The 19,093-nt window shown below is 41.7% G+C and overlaps 1 protein-coding gene across 15 annotated transcripts in view; it reads left to right on the top strand.

Moving 5' to 3' along the window:
- Nucleotides 1-7,897: 7,897 nt before the first annotated feature.
- baz2ba (bromodomain adjacent to zinc finger domain, 2Ba) overlaps nt 7,898-19,093 on the top strand; it is a 66,997-nt gene continuing 55,801 nt past the window's right edge. For 10 of the 15 annotated variants that reach the window (XM_013908500.1, XM_013908501.1, XM_013908504.1 and 7 more), the window contains exon 1: nt 7,898-8,155. The gene's annotated coding sequence lies outside the window, so the exon portion shown is untranslated. The remainder of the gene's footprint in view (nt 8,156-19,093) is intronic. The other 5 variants (XM_005724144.2, XM_005724146.2, XM_005724151.1 and 2 more) reach the window with 1 other exon arrangement.

Consider the following 19,093-nt stretch of genomic DNA (forward strand, 5'->3'; position numbering starts at 1 on the left):
ACACACACACACACACACACACACACACACACACACACACACACACACACACACACACACTGCCAGACGTCTGAACAGATCAGTAACAATAGGGGGGGGAAGCAAGGCCACATGTGTTAGCACTTTAGGTCACATGTTTTGTGGGGGCACCATCAAGAATACTTGTATGCTATTTGTGGACACTCTTCTCTCAGCATGCTCTTCACCAATTAGCGAGAACAGGCCTTTTATTTTAATTCGCACGCATTCACAACATCATATGCTAAAAAAACGCCAATGCCAAACAAAACAACAACAAAAAAAACCTTACACGTCATTGATTTAGTTTGGGACTTTTACCAAAATCTTAAAAAAACAACAACAACAAAAAAACCAGACAAATAACAACAATACAAATTTAACCCCACACGAACACAAAAAACACGCAGAGGTTTCACCGAGAACTCCAAGAACATTTGTTGTTCTTAATGTTCCCCAGACACAAAGTGACATCTGCCTCGCTCTCTGCATGCCTGCTGCTCTTTGTTCAAAAGAGCACTGAGGGGAGAGCACATTGAAGGCAACGATGATGTCACCATTGTGATCATTACTGTGCTGTGTGGTGCCCTATTTTTGACCAGGCGTCACTGAGGGCAGGCCAGAATGTCTGCCTGCACACTGCCAGGAGGAACAGCGGCCTGCCAGTGTTAATTAACACAGGGCCTGTTTGCATCCGTCTTAAGACCACCCCCACAGGCCCACCTAAGTCTAAGTGCACATGCTCATCAACACATGCATAATTTGAGCTCGCCGACGAAGGTTTGCGCATGTGTTTTTTTACCTCGCGGTCCTTTGTTTTGGGCACCGTTTGGCTTCCTTTCCTTGTCTAGGCCTTGCAAGTGAATTATTTATTCAGCCTACTCTTCTGTGGACATATCCTCACTACTTGTGCATGTGCTTCCTGCCTGTTTGCTTTCAATAACGTCAAGCTTGAATTCGGCATTTATGGCTATTGAGTAACTAATGACTACTCCTGCCCATCTGTGGTACACTCCACCTAAGTATAAACACGTGAGCTGCATAATTCATTTAGCCTGTTGAGGAACGTAAGCGAGACTCTGATAAAATAATACAAACATGCAAGGTAGGATTAACAGAATAGTAGTCTGAGTGTGTGTTCAGTGTTAAAGCTAAACTAACTGTGATCCTGGAAGGTATTTGATGCGTATTTGTATCGTTATAGTAAAGTAGATCAATGCGGAGTCAAAATGCAGGTTTTATTTTTACATCATAGTGACGCCACCATGCTTTAAGGGTTCACTGACCTTTTGTGCTCATAGCAAAACTTTCAAACATGCAGGTGTGATGAACCGACAGATGTTATCACCTTTTGACTTTAGCATTCCACATCTTACTTGCATTTTATAACCGACTTACACTTCATAACTTACACTTGATTGTTGAAGTTCTTTTCTAGCATCTGGCTTTTTATAAAGAAAATTGGGGATTTTTTTCCCCCCTCCTAAAGGTCATTTCATTTGCTCACTAATTATTAGCACGCAGAAATTCTTGAACTACAGATGTAGTCTTGAAGCTTTCTATTTAGATTTTGAATTTAAAAAACAAACAATAAAAAAAGACTCTGTGAGCTGAGGAAAAGTTGGGAATTGGAGTAAGCTGTTGGGCACAATTAGAGGTGTATTTTTACACCCAGTGTCTTAGTGTTTTGGATGAAGTCCTCTAAAACACTGAGCAATCAGGCTCAAAGGCAGATATCGGTGCATGACGCACACAAACCAAGATTTTGTTTCTCTGAGGCATTAAAGATGTTCTTACGGAGAAATCGCCAAAAATATATCAACCGCAGTGTAAAATGTGCTCGAAGTATGTGACCAATTCAAAAAGCTCTTCTCTCTATGTATGTCTGTGCGTTATCTATCACTCAAGTGATGGCTGTTAACTTGTTTTGTCTTTTGCATGGTTTATTGTTGATTTTCTTTGAAATAATGTGAAAATAAAGTCCTAAAGTAGGAAATTTCATCAATACGTTTAATGGATGTTGTTATGGGAAAAATGGCTCAATTAGCAACTCTCACGTGTCGCATGTTGCGACATCAAAATTGTAAAGCCACACATTTCTCTGATGTTTAAGACAAACAACAGCAAACGTGTGACATCACAAGCAACAGGAACTCCTCCAAACACTAAAACCACAGCCCGCTCTCCAAAACATTTTGTCTTTGTTTATCCATTTGCTGATTAAAAAGAGCACTGTTGCCGGCCAGCCATGGTTATGTGGACATTATGCCTGGAAGGGGATCTATCTTTTTCTTTTTTTTCTCACACATTTTATAACAGCTCTTAAGGGTTTATGTAGTTCAAACACACCCCTGGAATGAAAATGAAAGCTCATTCGGTGTCAGGATTTCTGAAGGCCTTGACACATACCATCTGAAAATAGCTCATGTGATATGCGTGGACGTTATTGCTGTATTTAAATTAGATGTTAGGGTCTTAAAATAACCTGAAGGTAGCATTTTAGCACACCGGATTTGTTTTTGTGCTTTTATTTCTATGCCAGAGAGGCGACAAGAAAAGGTAAAGGAGACCAACACAGAGGACAGATTGAAGCCTGAAGCCACAAATATGGTCTCTTAAAGTTTTCCACACCAAGATACACAGAGGTATTTCGTCCTTCACAGGCATGCTTCACATGTGGTCACATGTAGGTCCTGAAAGCACTTGTGTGTCAGGCAGCTCATTCCATGATTTAGGCATGAGACATAACTGCAGTCACACCAAATATGTATGAGACATCTTATATATTTATAGATATTTACAAAAGTGTCTATCGTTACCTTGTTTTGTTCTGAATGTGGAGCAAATGAAAGGGGCGAATGAGCCACGTTTGACATATTGTTTTCTTGCTGCGGTGCGTGCGAACCAAACTCAGCCTGTTGACAAAACAGTAATCCATATCGCACAAACTCTTACACCGATCAAATTACATCTGCGAGATAAACTCAAAGATTTGAGAAGTTTCTCTCTGGATTTTTTTTTCCAGAATAAAAGGAACCAGCCAGTTTCACAATTAAAAAAGAAAAAAAAACTTTGACAGTTGGCAGTTTCAGCTTGACTCTTTCCACTGTGTAATTTTCTGGATAGTGTGAGAGACGCTACACTGCCAAAGCTGCAATGATTATGTCTTCATATTTTTTTTAATGCCAGAAGTGCATTGCACAATGTTGCATAATCTTCATTTAAAAAAGGTGCTGATTTCTTGTGACTTTTTGCTTTGTCCCAAAAGCAAGTGTTTGCACTAAATAGATTAAATCACATAGCACGAAGCTTAGCTCCTTTCACATTAATTATGAGTTCCAGCTTAAATACAGTGGAGTGTAAAAAAAAAAAAAAAAAAAGTATTTCTTTTCCTTGCTTTGATCTAAAATTTTCAGGTAAATCTGCCAAATCAAACTTGTCAAAGTCACTGCCTAAAGAGAAACAAAACAAAGCGCTTTGCATGCAGAAGCTGAACACTGTTGAATCTGATGACAGTGACGTCTGTCAATATGAACCGAGAGCTTCACAGGAATTAGCACTTGAGTGGAATCTCATGAAAGGAAGCTTTAGCTTTCAGTTACAAATCACTAGCAGGTGATTTAAAAAAAAGTCTCTGTGGAATTACAATAATGTTCCTGGTTTATTTTTATTTTTTTAATCGTACATTATTAAAGTAAGGTTTGTGCATTTATGTGTAAGGCTGTGTAAACTTTGTAGTAAGAAAATTAGACGCAAGACAAACTGTGTGACGTGTACCAAAACTATAACTAATATTGGGCTTTCTATGTAGGTCAGAGAAAAGAGGAAAAACACTGAATCCTGACTTAAAATAATAACAGAACAACGGCAAGTGCACCAGTCAGTTATCTATCAGCGTATGCTCCGCTGTCAAAGATATGTCTGCCGTGGACAGAAATCAAAGCTAGTTATATGTAAACTATGATAAAGCAAGGCACTGAAGCTTGAAATTCCTTCAACTGTGAAAGTCATTTCCCTTGAAAAATCCCCCTCCGCTTCATCTGTCACAAAATGCAGAAAACAAGAGAAATCTTACAGTCGCAGGACGCAAGTAACGCCTGTTTTTAGTGTGCACATCTGTTTTCCCTTCTTTTCTGTCTTAGTGTCATTAGTGGCCTTATGATTGGAGGGGAAATGCTGTTCTCACGTTGATGAAATTATAAAAACTAGGAGGTCGACTGCAGTTAGCTGTATTTAACAGCAGGGTTTCTCCAGGGCGATATTCATATGGACTTGAAGGAAAGTACTGGGTTGATTACCGTAGCTAAACCCCTGCACTTAGGCGCAGATTTAGCAAATGGAAAATCTGCTGACATTTTGTGTGGCGTGTGTACACAGTGACGCGGGTGAAGATGTTTTTATTTGATTCAAGGTCATTTGGCTTTGCTCAGGTTGGGGTGACATTTGCTTGTGATCTCATTCTTCATGGAGAGATGCATCACCGTGGAGCTGAGAGTTGTTTCTCCACTTTTCCTGGCACAAATGACTCCTCATTCCCAGAAAAGGAACATGCTATCTCTCTCTCCTCTCTTTCTCTCTCTATCGGCCACACACTGACAACATGTGCACACAGACTGCATCTCCTCAGTGAATGACAGTGTGAATGTACCTCATCAACGAATGAGTCACTCTACTACTCTGCTATTATGATGATTTCTCCCTTCTGTGTATTACATCATGCAACAGAGGGTTCTGCTCAGTTACATTCGCCACAATAAACACTCTCTGAGTGCACTCATTTAGACTGTGTGGGGATTTCAGTCAACCTTGCATGGAAAACATTTATTTGATCATCCAAATCACTTTTGGGGTAAGTTTTGTGTACAAGTAAAAGCACAGGATTTCCTTAAGCTGACACCGGGATGGATGAGAACACCTGTAACATCCTTTTCTGTAGGTGTCTCTGGCACTGAAGGTCATGCATTGATGGATGTGGATTCCCATATACCGTAAGCTCTATAGTGAGGCTTTCAGAATATCTCTGATAAACCTTTATTGGTAAGAGATAGCAATCAATAACAGCGCTCACGTGGCGTAACTGCTGAATTTTTATGCCAGCCAGGGAATATGAGTGTTACTTGAGGTGCACACACAGATATTCTACATATAGCAGCCAAAAATTGGTCCCTTGTGCTTTAATCGCACAGGCGGTTCAAATCATTGACTTTTCAAATCATTACATCTCACACAGCATTGTGCTCAAGACCACTGATGTATTGAAAGGATGCTACAAAGAGAGGATCCTGCACGGATGGGAAGAGTAATTACTGTCCGGTTGCAGGGTTCTTACATTAATCCAAAACAAAAGATTAAATTAAACTCAACTGTTATAGCAGTGCAAGATAATCGGAGGCAGGGAGGAACAATAGCGCTCGATTCACTTCATACAGCAGAACATTGTCTTAATTTAATTTATTGGGTGTTTATTTAATACTTATTATGTAGGACACAACAATAAGTGAGGACTAATTCAATTGCATAAAAAGACATCCTTAGGCCACTTTTCTTGTGTGTGAACACTATTTTAAGCTCCATTTATGGTGTTCAAATTAAACATCTCAGAGTTGCTGGAAGCTTCTCGTGTTAATGGAATCCCACATAGCGGATTGTGTGGGGAAGAGAGCAATCTGTATTCCCTGAATGTGTCTGGGCGAAAATCAATAAATGCAAGCACAGCTCCTCGCTTGTGATGGCTGTCCCTGTCTTTGCATGCTGGACTAATAGAAAAATAATAATTAAATTTAAATCACCAGATTAATTTGTTTTCCATCAGTCTCAGGAGAGATCCTTTTTTTTTCCTGTTTCTTTAGTGGCTCATTATACTTTCTAATCAAGACAAAAAAAAAAAAAGTCCCTCTTTTAGACAGACATGCTGTCTCCCTTCCCCCTTCTCTTCCCTGTGGTGTGCTTTCTCGCATTGCAGTCATTGTGCTGGCACTTATTATGTTACAAATGACCGAGGTACGGCAGGCATTCTCAGTGTGCATGCAAAGAGGGCCCACCCTTCTATGCTACTAGCGCCTTCTCCTAATGACGATGCTCAGAGTGCCCCCCCACTCACCCACCCACCACCAGCACACACGCCACCCCACCCCCCAGCCCACCATTCCCGCCCCCATGTGCTCTCTTTAATGAAGATTCTCCAATGCAATTAAAAATCCTTGCTTCTTGCTGCTACTGTATGACAAACACAGCCACTGTCATTCCTCATGGCCTGTCATTCCTGCTACAGGAGGCGGAGGAGATGGAGAAATACACCAGGGTGCCAGTGGCTAGAGAGACAGATAGAGAGGATTTTGAGAGTGTGTTTGTGTGTGTGTTTGAAGAAGAGCCCCCCCCCCCCAATCTCAACAGGTAATGGAAAGGGGCAGAGAGAAAAAAAATCAATGACCAAAGAACATGGAGAGCACGCTTATGAAATGGCTTTAACTGCACACCACAAGCTGAATAAGGGGTTCTGTGTCCATCCTCCAAAAACTCGAGTGAATGCCGTATCGGATCTTCCACCTGAACACCACCTCACCTTTCTTTTTTCTCTCTTTTAATATTACACCTAAAAATGACTGACTTCTGAGTAACATCTTTGCAATTCTTGCAATAGCATCAAAAACACTGGGGTGACACTTTTAGACGCTGTGACATAAGAACAGAGAGGAGAAAGACGGAGGGGGTGGGGGAGAGAGGAAGAAAGGGAGAGAGAAAGAGAGAGAGAGCGAGAGAGGAATCAGGATACATTTATGGTCATTTATAATGTTTATGAAGCATTAATATGAATGTGCCCGTAAACCAATACTCCATCACTCTGCTAACAATGAGTTCATTGTTTGTGTGTGATTTATGAGGTGTCTATAAACTAACAGTGAACAGTTTGTTAATCCACTATAATACCTGTTAAAATGGATACAACCAGTGGTGATGTGACACGCAGCAAGAGAGACAGACCCGCGCACACACATACACACACCAGTCAGCTCTGCTGTGACCCATCCTCATCCTCATCAGGGTGGGGCACATAAGAACAGTTGCCCACTCCATCTGCAAAAAAAAACCTCCCCACCACCACCTCTCCACCCCACCCCCTTGTTGTTTTCCAGTTGAATGAAATAATCTTCCCCCGTCTGGAAACCCAGTCTGGGTCAGAGGGCCTACGTTCAGCCTGTTGCTTATTGTGTGTTTAGAAGAGGATGTAAAGCATACAATTAGGCACAGATGGCTGTCTTTGCCAGGCAATGTATTGATCCAAACCCGATGAAGGGCTGCCCCGTTTTCTGGTTTTGTTTCACAAATGCCTCCCCTAAGTTGGAGCCTTTATGGCTTGTATTTGCTTGTATTTGCTTGATCATGTAACATCTTGTGGGGGCTTAAAGAGAGACAAACAGATAGATCATCTGTAACTATGTTGAATACTGCCTAATCAAGAAAAAACACCCTTTATCATTAGGTTTGGCGATATTCTAAAAGTGCCTACAACTTTAATCATCTTTCACCTTTCAAAATAAATCCACAAATAAGACAAAATGAGAGGATTTAGGCAACTTTTCTTTTAAAAAAAAATCGTAAAATTTAAGATATAATCCAAGTTATAGTAATTAATTAAAATGGTTAAGAATGTATAAAAGTTATTTTATTTTAATTTTTTTAAAGGTTTGTTTATTTCTTACACCATCAGCGGATAAGGCGCTAACAACATCATAAATAAAGTTCCCGCTACATCCCTGTCATGCCGTGGACCTAATGACAATGTCGCATTTAAAGTAATAACGGTCAATTACTGTATCCTTCCTTTACTACGGCCGCTGCACAAATAATAAGTTTTCTTTGTGTGGCAGTAGTGAGCTGACGTCAGGTCGGTTCCTTGAAGTGGAGCTGAATAAACCTTGAGAAGAGTCTCCTTCAATCTGCTGTTAGTAACTAACACACACACTCACACACCGAGACTCAATTACTGCCCAATTCCCTTCTTTATCATTCGTCCCCGACCTCTTTCATAACCAAAACCGACCAAGGAAAAAAAGAGGCGAGAAGAAGACCGAGCCGAAGTGTTAGTTGAACTAAAAAACCACGCTGGAAATAAGTAAAGTGTCGAAACTAAAAAAAGGTAAGTGTTTTATTTTCACTGACGCTGTTTTCGCCCCGTCACAGAGCAGGCGATGAGCTGCGTACGGAGAGAGCTCGCTTGGCTTCGTTTCTAGTTTCTTGGCTTTTTTCAGCTCGTGTAAACTGCTTTATACATACTTTCCTGTTTTCTCGTTGCGGTGTAATTCATTCAGTCCGTGTGTCCCGTAGTCGTTAGCGATACGTTTGGTTAAAGTTTTTTCTCCTTTTTATGAAAAAAACGAAGTGTTTTTTTCCTCCTCTCCTTCTTCGGAGTGTTGACCTGATAGTGGAAATCGTCTTTTGTGTCCCTCTTTTCCCTTTTCTCTCTCGCACCGTTCACTCCGGCGGTCGCAATTTGATAGCGAAATTAAACTTTTTCGAAAGCTTCGTGGTTTTGTTTGTGTTGTTCTTTTTTTCTTTTAATTTATCAACCGTGAAAATGTACAGTTGTTGGCTGTTTTGGCTGCCTATTCAGTGTAGTGGATGTTGTAACCTAAGGGGGGGGGCAACTACGAGGCACTGGACTGCCGTTGGTCCTCGCTAGTCCGTCCGTTAAAAAGCCATCCAGTTTAACAGTCCCCCGACGCGAAAATAAAACAATTAGGCGACAAATACATAAATATCCCCCTTCAGTTTGGATTAACTTGTACGTATAATATTAATTTCTCTTTGTACAGCGGTTCAGAGTTTGAGCTTTTTTTCCCTGTCGTGTCGCTAGTCGTATTGCTGGCCAGCCTGCTGGGGAGCTGTTATCGCGGTCGCTTCCTCAAACCGAGAGGCGTGCAGGCAAGCTAGCAGCCGCTTGGCCGAGTTGTTGAAATTTATCCCTTTGTGTATATTACAATATCCTCCATTTTTTCTGCCCCTTCCAAAACAACAAGCCTCTCGCCATCTTGGTTATTTTAAATTCGTCCACCCCCCCCCCTCTCTCTCTCTCACACACACATACAAACATCCAGGCTACTTTAAAAGGAAATGGACGTTTTTTTCCTCAAGTTTTACCAAAGTTTTAGACTTGGTAGAGGGGGAAAAAACGAGACGGGGGATCGCGTCCCGTGTGTGTTCTTTTATTTTCCTTTTTGAAAGGAAATTAAGGTGGTTGATAGAGTCGCAGACGATCATTTTAAGGCAGTTTTACTTCGATGTTTGGTGCTTTAAAAAAGCAAATACAAAGTGACGTGTGGTTACATGTCAGGATTCTCTTGTTTTGAGACGTAAGTGGAGAGGCTGGTGTTTTGAGACAGGCGTCGATAAACAGGCGCATTTGTGATGTTTTAAGATAATACTGTTGATAAATGTGAGATCGGCGTTTACTCGGTGCTGCCCAATGTTTGTCTTTGCAGCTAAACATGAATGAATGAATGAAGGAAGGAGGGGGGAAGGAAGAAAGAAAGGAAGGAAGGAATGATATAAGGGCAAATTACTTGGAATGATATTAAGGGAAGAGTATTTTTAAAAAATATAATTTTCATTGGATTTTAATTGGATTTCAGTATAAAAAAGTGATTAGGTATGATTAGACTCACAAAAGTTATATAAATAGTATTATGTTTAAAAAAAAAACAGGTCCTTCCTTCTTCCTTCAGCTGTTGTGGTTTAGCTGAATAGATCTGTGAGCGATAAGTTTGCTAGATTGACAGGTTTAAGACGTGCACACTGGCACACATGCACCTCTAGCCTTCCTTTGGATTATCTCTTAGCTGAGCCATGATACTTGCTTGCAACAGTTTAGACTGAAGACTTTTAGCAGACTGGAAAATGGTGACCTTATTTATTTTGTGTCATCCATCTCACACAAAAAATGTGTCCCTGCCCCTTACAGTTACAACTTGATCTCACTTTTCTTCCCCATGTCCTGTAAAGCAGTTTGAGAAAAAGGAGGGTGTTTAGGGTTGGAGGGTGTAGTGGAAGGAGGGGGACAAAGAAAACAAACTGAACAAATGCTTTGAAATGGAAAATCAGATCATTTCACCTCCCACCTCTTTTGTTTGCCCGTTTATTGCTGCAAAAGCTGGAGTGCAGAGGAGCAGATGTTTAGCCAAACATGAAGGCGCGGTGCCTCTGTCCTTATGGGGATGGCTCTCCCTCCTCTCACTGCTGATGCATCGACATGACAGCTGCTTGATTTCATGGAGCTGCTAAGAAGCCATTAGTGGTATCAGTGAATTGAAACGGAACAGTGTCTCCCAGTTTTCTATCACAACTCTCTTTTGTTGGCATCTTTTTTTTTGGTGCGGATTTGTTTGAATATATGTGTGAGTGTTTGTGCTCCCGTGTACGTACGCGCGCGCGCGTGTGTGTGTGTGTGCGCAAATGCTGCAGCTGAACATACAAACCGACAAGAAGTGGTAATATATTTGTGCAGCGTGTTTTCTCATAATTTGAGAGAGACTGAGCAAGAGCAAAAGTGAAAAAAGGGGAACAAATCTGTCAGAGTTTGTTTGCCATGTTGGTTTGAAATGAAAGCACACTGTGCTACCTCAAGCACACTCAAATCAGAGATGTCTCTCCTTGCCAGGCCAAGGGGAAGAAAAAAAAGTCAACTCGCGGCTGGAGTTTTATTCTTTCTCTGCTTCTCCCTCTCAAATTGGAACTGTTGTTTTTGAAGAGATAAAGGAGGACTTCTGCTTGACTTGAACATTCAGGAATTAAGGATAGACATAGTTAAGCCCTATTTGCATGTCTACCAAAGTCACAGCAAACGGTTGCTATTGACTAAGCTGATTAGGTGAAATTAGGTTCACGAGCTCTATGTCTGGGGGTGCTGAATCTGACAGAACTTGGACAGCTTTTGAGAAGACAATCCCATGTGCACACAAGGCTGAATTCTCTATAATCCCTTGCTATTGAATATGTGGGCTATCTATTTTTTTTCTCTTTTTTGAAGGAAACCCATCCTTGTGTTCTTTTACAGATGAAATGAATTGCGATTTATTAGGTGTGCATGATAGGAATGATCAAGTCATTGGTATGAGGCAGCTCTTGCTTAAAACTTTAATATGAGATAAAAAAAAATACGTCCACTCTATTAGGGATGCTTCCATATATCGGCTGAACACTGAGCCAATCACAGCCTCGTTGACAGATATGAGCCTATCAGCAAATGAGATGACATTTACCAATGGCAGTGGCTGGTCTTTATCTGTTGGGTCACATTAGTGTCATGCTGGTTAATTGGACAAACAGTTCAGCAAGAGGGAGAAATAAAAACAAAATAACAACAAACGCGCACGCATAAACCAGGGTTTTCCTCGGTTACAGACTGTCATTTAAGTCTGACTGGTGTGAATACAGTAAAGGCAAAGGAACAAAAATCAAACACGACTATGAGATATGTTGATAATTTAAATGGTGCCTTATTACAACGGGCAATAATATAAATGGGTTATTATTCATATCATGTATGCTTTTAGATTTTAGTTTAACGGCTTTCCTCCTAAATATGCTGAGCACTAACCTGTTTTGAATGAGAAAAGCTAACACACTATTTTGTTTGTGTTCCTAAAAACTTCTGTGATGAGTGAGTAGAGCTTAGATCTTGTTGTTTAACATGCATTTTGTGTGATTAGAGTAGAATTAACTTTATCACCATGGTGGGAAGCACTGGGACAAAGCGAATGAAATGCAGTGATAATTCAACCCGATGTGCAAAAACATAGTATTATGTGCAGAATGTACAAGTGTATAAAATGAAAGTCTTACAACATGGGTGATGTTATAACTTACAGCATGTACAGTTTCTTAGTGTGTATATCAGGAGTGTATCGTGCAGCTTATGTCAGCTTGGGTTCACACCTTGTATATTTGAATATGCCTCCACATTCGTCCCATGCGACCACTTGTGATCAGGTCTCACTTTAACACTGAACACGTACAGGGACTGAAATGTGTTGCCGTCTCTAATGTACTTCCCTTGAATAATGTGCTGGAATTAATAGAATAAGAAATGCTATACAGTCTAGCTCGATGATGTCTCTAATCTTCCGCTTTCCGACTGGCTGATTGACTCTTTGGCCCAATTGGAAATCAAAGCGTTTTCAATCTAAGAGAATCTATTTTGCCTGATATTGTTGGCGCCTGCTGTTGCACATTTTAATTGGCGCCCAAATAAATACCTGCTTCTGCTTACACCGAGGACATCAGTTAAATAGCTGGTCCTTCAGTGTGACCCAAGGTGCTCTTTTCCTGTGTGGCTCAGACCTTTACTTAGAGCAGTGCACTTCGTATTGGATCACTACAACATCTAGTAATGCCAGGCGTGAATAGGGTTTTAGTTGCAGATTTTGATTTTAACCTCAAATTCTTTTTCCTTGATGTCACTATCATTGGTGATTAACAAAGTAAATCCTTTAATGCAAAATATGAAAAGTGTCCCTGTCCCCTTGGCTGATTGTGCCATCCCAGAGCCTCGTTCACATATGAAGTATTTTGCTCTTTGCACGTTGTAGATGATGGTTGGTTGTAGGTGATGGCTGGGGGCTGGAGCCTTTCCCAGATGTCATAGACTGAAAGGACAGGTCGGCGGTCTGTTGCAGGTCTAACACAGAATTTACCTCCCCGTTATATGTCAGTCAGCTGTTTCACTTGCAGTCGCTTGTAATGCTCGCCTCAAACTTGAGATAAGTTTAACTCAGGGCCCGCCCACTTTGCATCGCTAACGGTCTCTGAATTTCATTGACATTTCATGTTGCCACATCTCTGCCAGTCTCTTCCTGTTTGTACAGCCCTTTAGAAAAGTGGCGTTATGCTTCAAATCAAGACTTAAAATGAATCAAGCAGTGTTTTTTAGGGGTAATGCAGATCCTGACGATAAAAGAAAAAAGAAAAAAAGGGTTATTTGAAATTCTTGCGACTATTTCAATATTGTGCATTCGGTTACTGCGTCTCCCCTCACTGATTACATGATTTTACTCTGGGCTCATGCTTTGTAGTTTCTGTGTGACAAGATATGACAAAGTGGCTGATTTATGCATTCTTTAACCACAACAGCAGGAGGCTGAACTGATAATGAAAGACAAAAATAAACTTTCACATTACCATACACATGTATATTACTGAAATATTTACTAAGCTCTGTCTGAAGTGCTTCAGTCAGCCTAAATGTTTCAATGCATTGATGTCAGTAAGTTATATTTAGTCAGAGATTAATAAGATCTGCAAACAATCTATCGATAATAATGGCCATCTGGGAGCCCTGTCAAATCTCTGCATGTTAGCGCTGACACAGAGCTGTGAAATTTAAAGAGGAAGTAGAGATCTGCTCTGTGTTAACCAGATCCTTCAAGAACTAATGCAAGACACACTCCCAGTCGTCGGTCAGTCTTTTACTCGTGAATGTGCATGCACAAGCAAAAAAATAAAATAATGACAAATGAAATAATGCACCAAGAAACTGAGGACTTTAACAGATGTTTTGGAAGTAGACATTAATCCTGGAAAGACTAATGGTCCTTTGAGAAGAAGCAGCATTTTAGCAAAAGCCTTAAAAGCTTCCATGCATTAGATTAACAATGCGTCATATTGTTACAGATCAAATTGAAGCTTCTCTGTCCTCGTCTCGGTCTAGTGCTGTGAGCCGTGTGTTAGAGGCCCATGCAGGCAGATCACTTATTGATACGTGTCCACATGGCCTCGCAGGTTAATGTCCTCTCAGCTGGGAAGTTGGTGAGCTCTCAGTTGATCTACCTAACCTTATGTTACCTTGCTATTTTGGTAACACTGCCTGTTCTCTGAACGTCCCGATAGTCATCAGGATCCACAAATAATTGTCTAAAGTGCATGCTTGGTGACAGCAGCTTTTAAAGTGAGCCTCTTCTAATATTGTGCCTGTCCTTTTGCTGAGTTATCTGCATCCATCTGTACAGTGAGAAATGCAGCTACGTTTAAAAAAAAAAAACCAGACTAATGAGATTGGGCATATGCCTTTCTGTTGTAGAAGCAAGTAAACAATCTCAACTCTTAATTAAGACTAAACAAATCAACACCCATTTTATTTTTTCTACATTTCTGTGTGGATTTCATATGGTGGATTAATTACCGAACAATAAGCAGTGTAAAGTGCAAGTGGGTCACCCGGCGTTGACTTTCAGGAGACAGAAGACAGAGCGGCCAAATTTGGGAGGGAAAGGCGATAAGCTGCTTCTTTGCCGTTTGTCCCCTGGGCCTCTATTTATCATTCAATGTGAGAATTTCCTTGATGAAAGTCAAGGTTGTTTGTGCATGCTCTGTCTCGTTGGGATGCCTGTTTTTCCACCAGCAAGGTGAAAAGGTTGATTTTCCCCCTCCAAAGAGATGCCTTGTTTGGGAAGTCCAGGCTAGTTTCTTTTAATGAAGTCTCTAAAGGTCCTGATGATTTTTCCACTTCATGGCTGTTTTTGTTTTATACATTAGTGAGGATGCGAAAAATACAGATGTACTTCGTGTGTATCTCCGTGCCACACAGCGGCGAGCATGCAAGTCCTCATAATTGTGTGTCTGTGCTGCATGTGCTAAAGACGTAGCAAAGAAGGTTATCACTTTATGTGAGCTGAAAGCATCCATTTAAGGTGGCCTTTATAAAAAGCAAGAGTGGCAAGAAAGATGGCAGCATAATGAAAGCATTTATTTTCTTGAAAAGAAATCACATCAGTGTTTCTTGGCTTTGTGAAATAGATACATTCAGAGTCTCTTAACATTAGCTGAAGGAGGCTGGATTGGATTTTTCTGTCATTTTTCTCCCACCTTGTCCTCCCTGTCTCGCTTACCAACATTTTCTTGCGCAGGGACTTGATTATGGAATTGGCATTGAGGTCTGGAAAACCTGCTATTTAGTCTGATGTTTTCCACACCTTGACATCTGCAGCAGGGGGCCTATACTTACACATTTCTCTTGCATTCTCCCATGCTGGCTGTGCTTGGATGGGGAAGGATACTGGGAATGGGAAAAGAAATGGGAAGAATGTTTCGGATGTCGGAATTGGTTTCTCTATTGGTGTGCCTCCTGGGTCAGTGGGGTTTTTGATGATACTATAGAATAGCTTGTTGCAGGCAGGGGAGCTGTGAGCTTCGGTGGGTGTTAAGGCGCACGTACACAGGCACACGCACACACACTTGCTGTCACAACACAGGCATTTATGTATAGGGACAGCACACACATACACTAACGTGTACACACAAATGCATGAGATTGCGCCTCGACAGCCCCCCATTTATTGATCTTCTTCAGCATTTAAAATCTGGTCACTGCTGCCACAAAGGCTTTTTATTTTAGCTGCGCTGGCAAAGCGTGCTTGAAGCTAAGCCAGAATTTAAAATATTTAACTCCTACACAAACGCCATGAGAAATGACAAGGAGAGAGAAAAAACAAATAGAAAAGCAGTTTGGAGCTGTGCAGTAGCTATATGTGCATTTGTTGAGAACCGTGTTTTATGTAAAACACGCTGATAGGATCACCTCGCACTGAGTCGGCTGTGTAAGCGCTATAGTTTGGAGTAAAAATGTGCGCATACAGCACCTTTTCCTTCATAAAGTTTTTATGAATTGAGGGGGCTATCCTGTGTTTTTCTTCAGAAAACAAAATTGTGGAGAAGAAATGATCATCGACTCTAAATGTAACTTAACTCAGAACTGAACTGCAAGGCCTTACAGTGTTTGTAGTGCAAGCTGAAAATGCTGGCAGTCATTGGATTAGTCATTACTGGACCTGGAACAAGCGGCTGTTTTTAGCATTTTAAGGTTAAAAAGGGATACTCGTGAGCAGAGAGGCAACTCACCAATGGCTAATCTGCAAAAGCCCTTTAGCATGCATTCTTATAGCCCTGTTCTTTTCTTAAGGACAGCGTGTTTCTCTTTCTCTCGTCTCACTGCACACGACACCAGGTATTAAAGGCAATAATTTCCCCCTTTTCTTCTTCTTAGGAAATTGTGAGTGTTCAGTTAGTCCCAGGTGGCATAGAGGAAATGATCTGACTAGCTGCGTTCACACTACATTTTGAAATAATTTGTCTTGAAAAGGTCAAAGCACATATCAGTGATTTCGAAATGCTCTTACATTGTACTGAAAATCTATGTTGCATTAACATTACAAATCACAAAGGTTTCCTCATCCGGTTTAACCTGCTGCTGCTGTTTTTTTGGTTTGTTTTTTCCTTTCTTGTCCAGCTACGAAAGCCTAGCCCTGCTCAGTCTGTGGCATTGTCCCGCTTTCTTTTTCTCTGTGTCTCTGTCTGTCCTTCCCTCTCTCTGTCTCTCTCCCGCTCTTTGCTTGTGCGCTCTTTTTCTGAACGATGACACTGAGAGACAGCTGTAACGTGAGACGCCTCTCGATCCTGGCAGGGGCTTCGAAAAGCTGAGGCAGAAGGGAGGGAGAGGGCCTTTATCTGAGACTGGGGGCGCTGACCTCCCTCATTCCCCTTCTTTTTCTCTCCTCCTTTTCTCTCCCCGTCTCTGCGTCTGCTGGCATACTCCATCCTCCCCCCACCAACAGAAGCCGAGACTGCACTAAAAAAAAGCGTAATGAGAAAACATTTTCTGCCCATAGCAAAAAAAAAAAAAACCTGATGAATGAAATGATGTGTGTTGTTCCTGTTTACACCATTTAAAGCTGTGTGTTGCTTTTTAAATTGCTAGCATCCCTCCATCTTTAGTCCACACTGGATGAAACTTAAATTGTGTTGTCAAGTGTTTACAGAATGTATGGAGTAATATTTGAGTGACTTATGTTTGTGATCTGTGTGTGGACTCGTTTTGTGCATGTGTTTGTGTGTGTGTGTGCACGTGTGTGCGTGTGCGTAGATGGAAACATCCACACATCCCCTGGACTCTAGGCTATGGCTGCTAAATCCTCTGTGAGAGCTCCCGTGTGTAATCCAAACATTTAGAGCTAATTTAAGCATGCAGGCAGGAGCAGCATCCTTTAGGAAACAACAGCTCTCTCTCTTTCTCTCTTCATCCACCACTGTGTGTGTGTGTGTGTGTGTGTGTGTGTGTGTGTGTGTGTGTGTGTGTGTGTGTGTGCTGCGCAGGTGTTTGTGTGCGAGTGTCTTGTTGTCGCTGGAGGGAAATGAAAGCACTCAATCACTCACCTGTCAGAGTACTTCAAAATCTGTCCGTAACACACAAGTACACACAACCACACACAGCCACACATGCATGCATGGACAAACATGAACACACATGTGCATACACACTTACCCCTGAGGGTTTGACAGCACTGGCCCTTTATTGACTCCCTTGATCAAGGAGACAGCAGATCCATTTAATAGAAGCTACACACACTCACATACTAGCGCACGCACACACACACAGGCACGGAAATCAAAGTGGATTCACATCTGCTCTCCACACAGCTCCACTGTATCTTCCTCTGGTAGTCATTTAAAACTGCGGCTTTATCGGCTGTTGAATTAAATTTTAAAAGCCACTACTAATAGATGTCATAATGTTTTTCCATTGCCGGTTTCTCTTGTCATAGTTGCATTGCCGTTGCAGAAAAACAGCTCTGATTTGCCTCTTTGCAGCATCTTGTGTTACAGCATGGAGTGCGAATGCAAGCCCAGTCAGGGTTATAGGCATGTTCTGTTGGCCCTGGCCCCTGTACTCCCCCAGTTGGCCATGTTTTGTGCTGAGTGTTTTGGAAGGCCAGTTAGCCAAGAGGGTGCTGGGAGGAGATGTGACAGCTGTGTTGGTCACGGCTACTCTGACCTTCACACGTCATCCTGATGGATCATCAAGGCTGTGGCGATACGCTAAACCTGTTGTGTAGGCCTGCGCTACCATGAGCATGCACCAGCATTCAGCTGCTTGCATTTTTGGTATCAAAGTGCAACTGAAGTCAGTACTCAGTAATGACAGACTTATCCTGCAAAGAAAAGCAGGAAATGGAGGTGTATTGCTTAATGCAGCGAAGAGAAAAGTTATCATGGCAACACAAAAACATGCGCGCATACATAGCACTAAAAGGGCGAAGCATACAATCAAGACTGGAATTACACACGCACACACACACACATATACATATATATATATATATTCTAGCTCACACAAATGGATTGCACTAATGTTCAGAGCTTTTCATTGGTCTCAAAGGGCTTTACTCCAGTGTGTGGTGTAACCCGTTCCCTCGAGATGGCACTTGCTCCATCAAGTCAAGGAAGAAACCATTTAGGGGAATGATAAACACACACGTATATTCACACATACACGCAGCACTGGGAGGCTGGAGGGATTTGAATTGCACTTAGGCAAACGTTTCTCACATAAGTTCTTTATTCCTCGTCTCGTTCCCATCTTTCCCCTGAACGTACACTTGCTCACATACAAAAGTACTTGTGCAGAGATTCCATTTTGTCAGCTTTCAGCCCCAGATCATGTAACGATAAAAGATGCTGCCCTGCAGTTAAACACTGCCAGTAAATCACAGGGCAAAGAAAGCTGGGAGAAGCACTTATTTTTAAGCAGCATGAGAGACCATACTGAGGGAGGGAGGGAGGGAGGGGGGGCAGATAGGGTAAGACAGAGAGAGAGAGAGGGAGAGAGGAAGAGAGAGCTTCTTTGTGCACTGTGTACTGGCATTGTGTGTGATGAAGAGATGAATCACTGCTATTTAGGGATTGGTTTCCTGCAACTGATTGTGTGACGACTCGGTGGCGGACAGACTGTCAAGACTTGCCTGTTTTGTTCTGGGGGCTTCAGGAAAATGTCTGCGGCCAAGTCTCACTAACTCACTCCCACAAGGCCCGGTGTGCCAGAGATCAGCAGAGACAACAGAGACAAACACCTCGCCAGTGTCGCTCGTCTAACAATGCATCAAATATTAAAAAGCAGGGGATTTTAGGCCAATCTCAATATGTATATTTTCAGAGTACACTTGTTTTCCGTGCTCAAATACCAGCAGAGCTTGTTCATAAATGAAGGCTCACGTGACTTACTTACTTACTTTCTTTCTTTCTTTCTTTCTTT

The sequence above is a fragment of the Pundamilia nyererei genome, unplaced genomic scaffold, assembly GCF_000239375.1.
Source record: "Pundamilia nyererei isolate P.nyererei 1_Seehausen unplaced genomic scaffold, PunNye1.0 scaffold00011, whole genome shotgun sequence".
Classification (NCBI taxonomy): Eukaryota; Metazoa; Chordata; class Actinopteri; order Cichliformes; family Cichlidae; genus Pundamilia; species Pundamilia nyererei.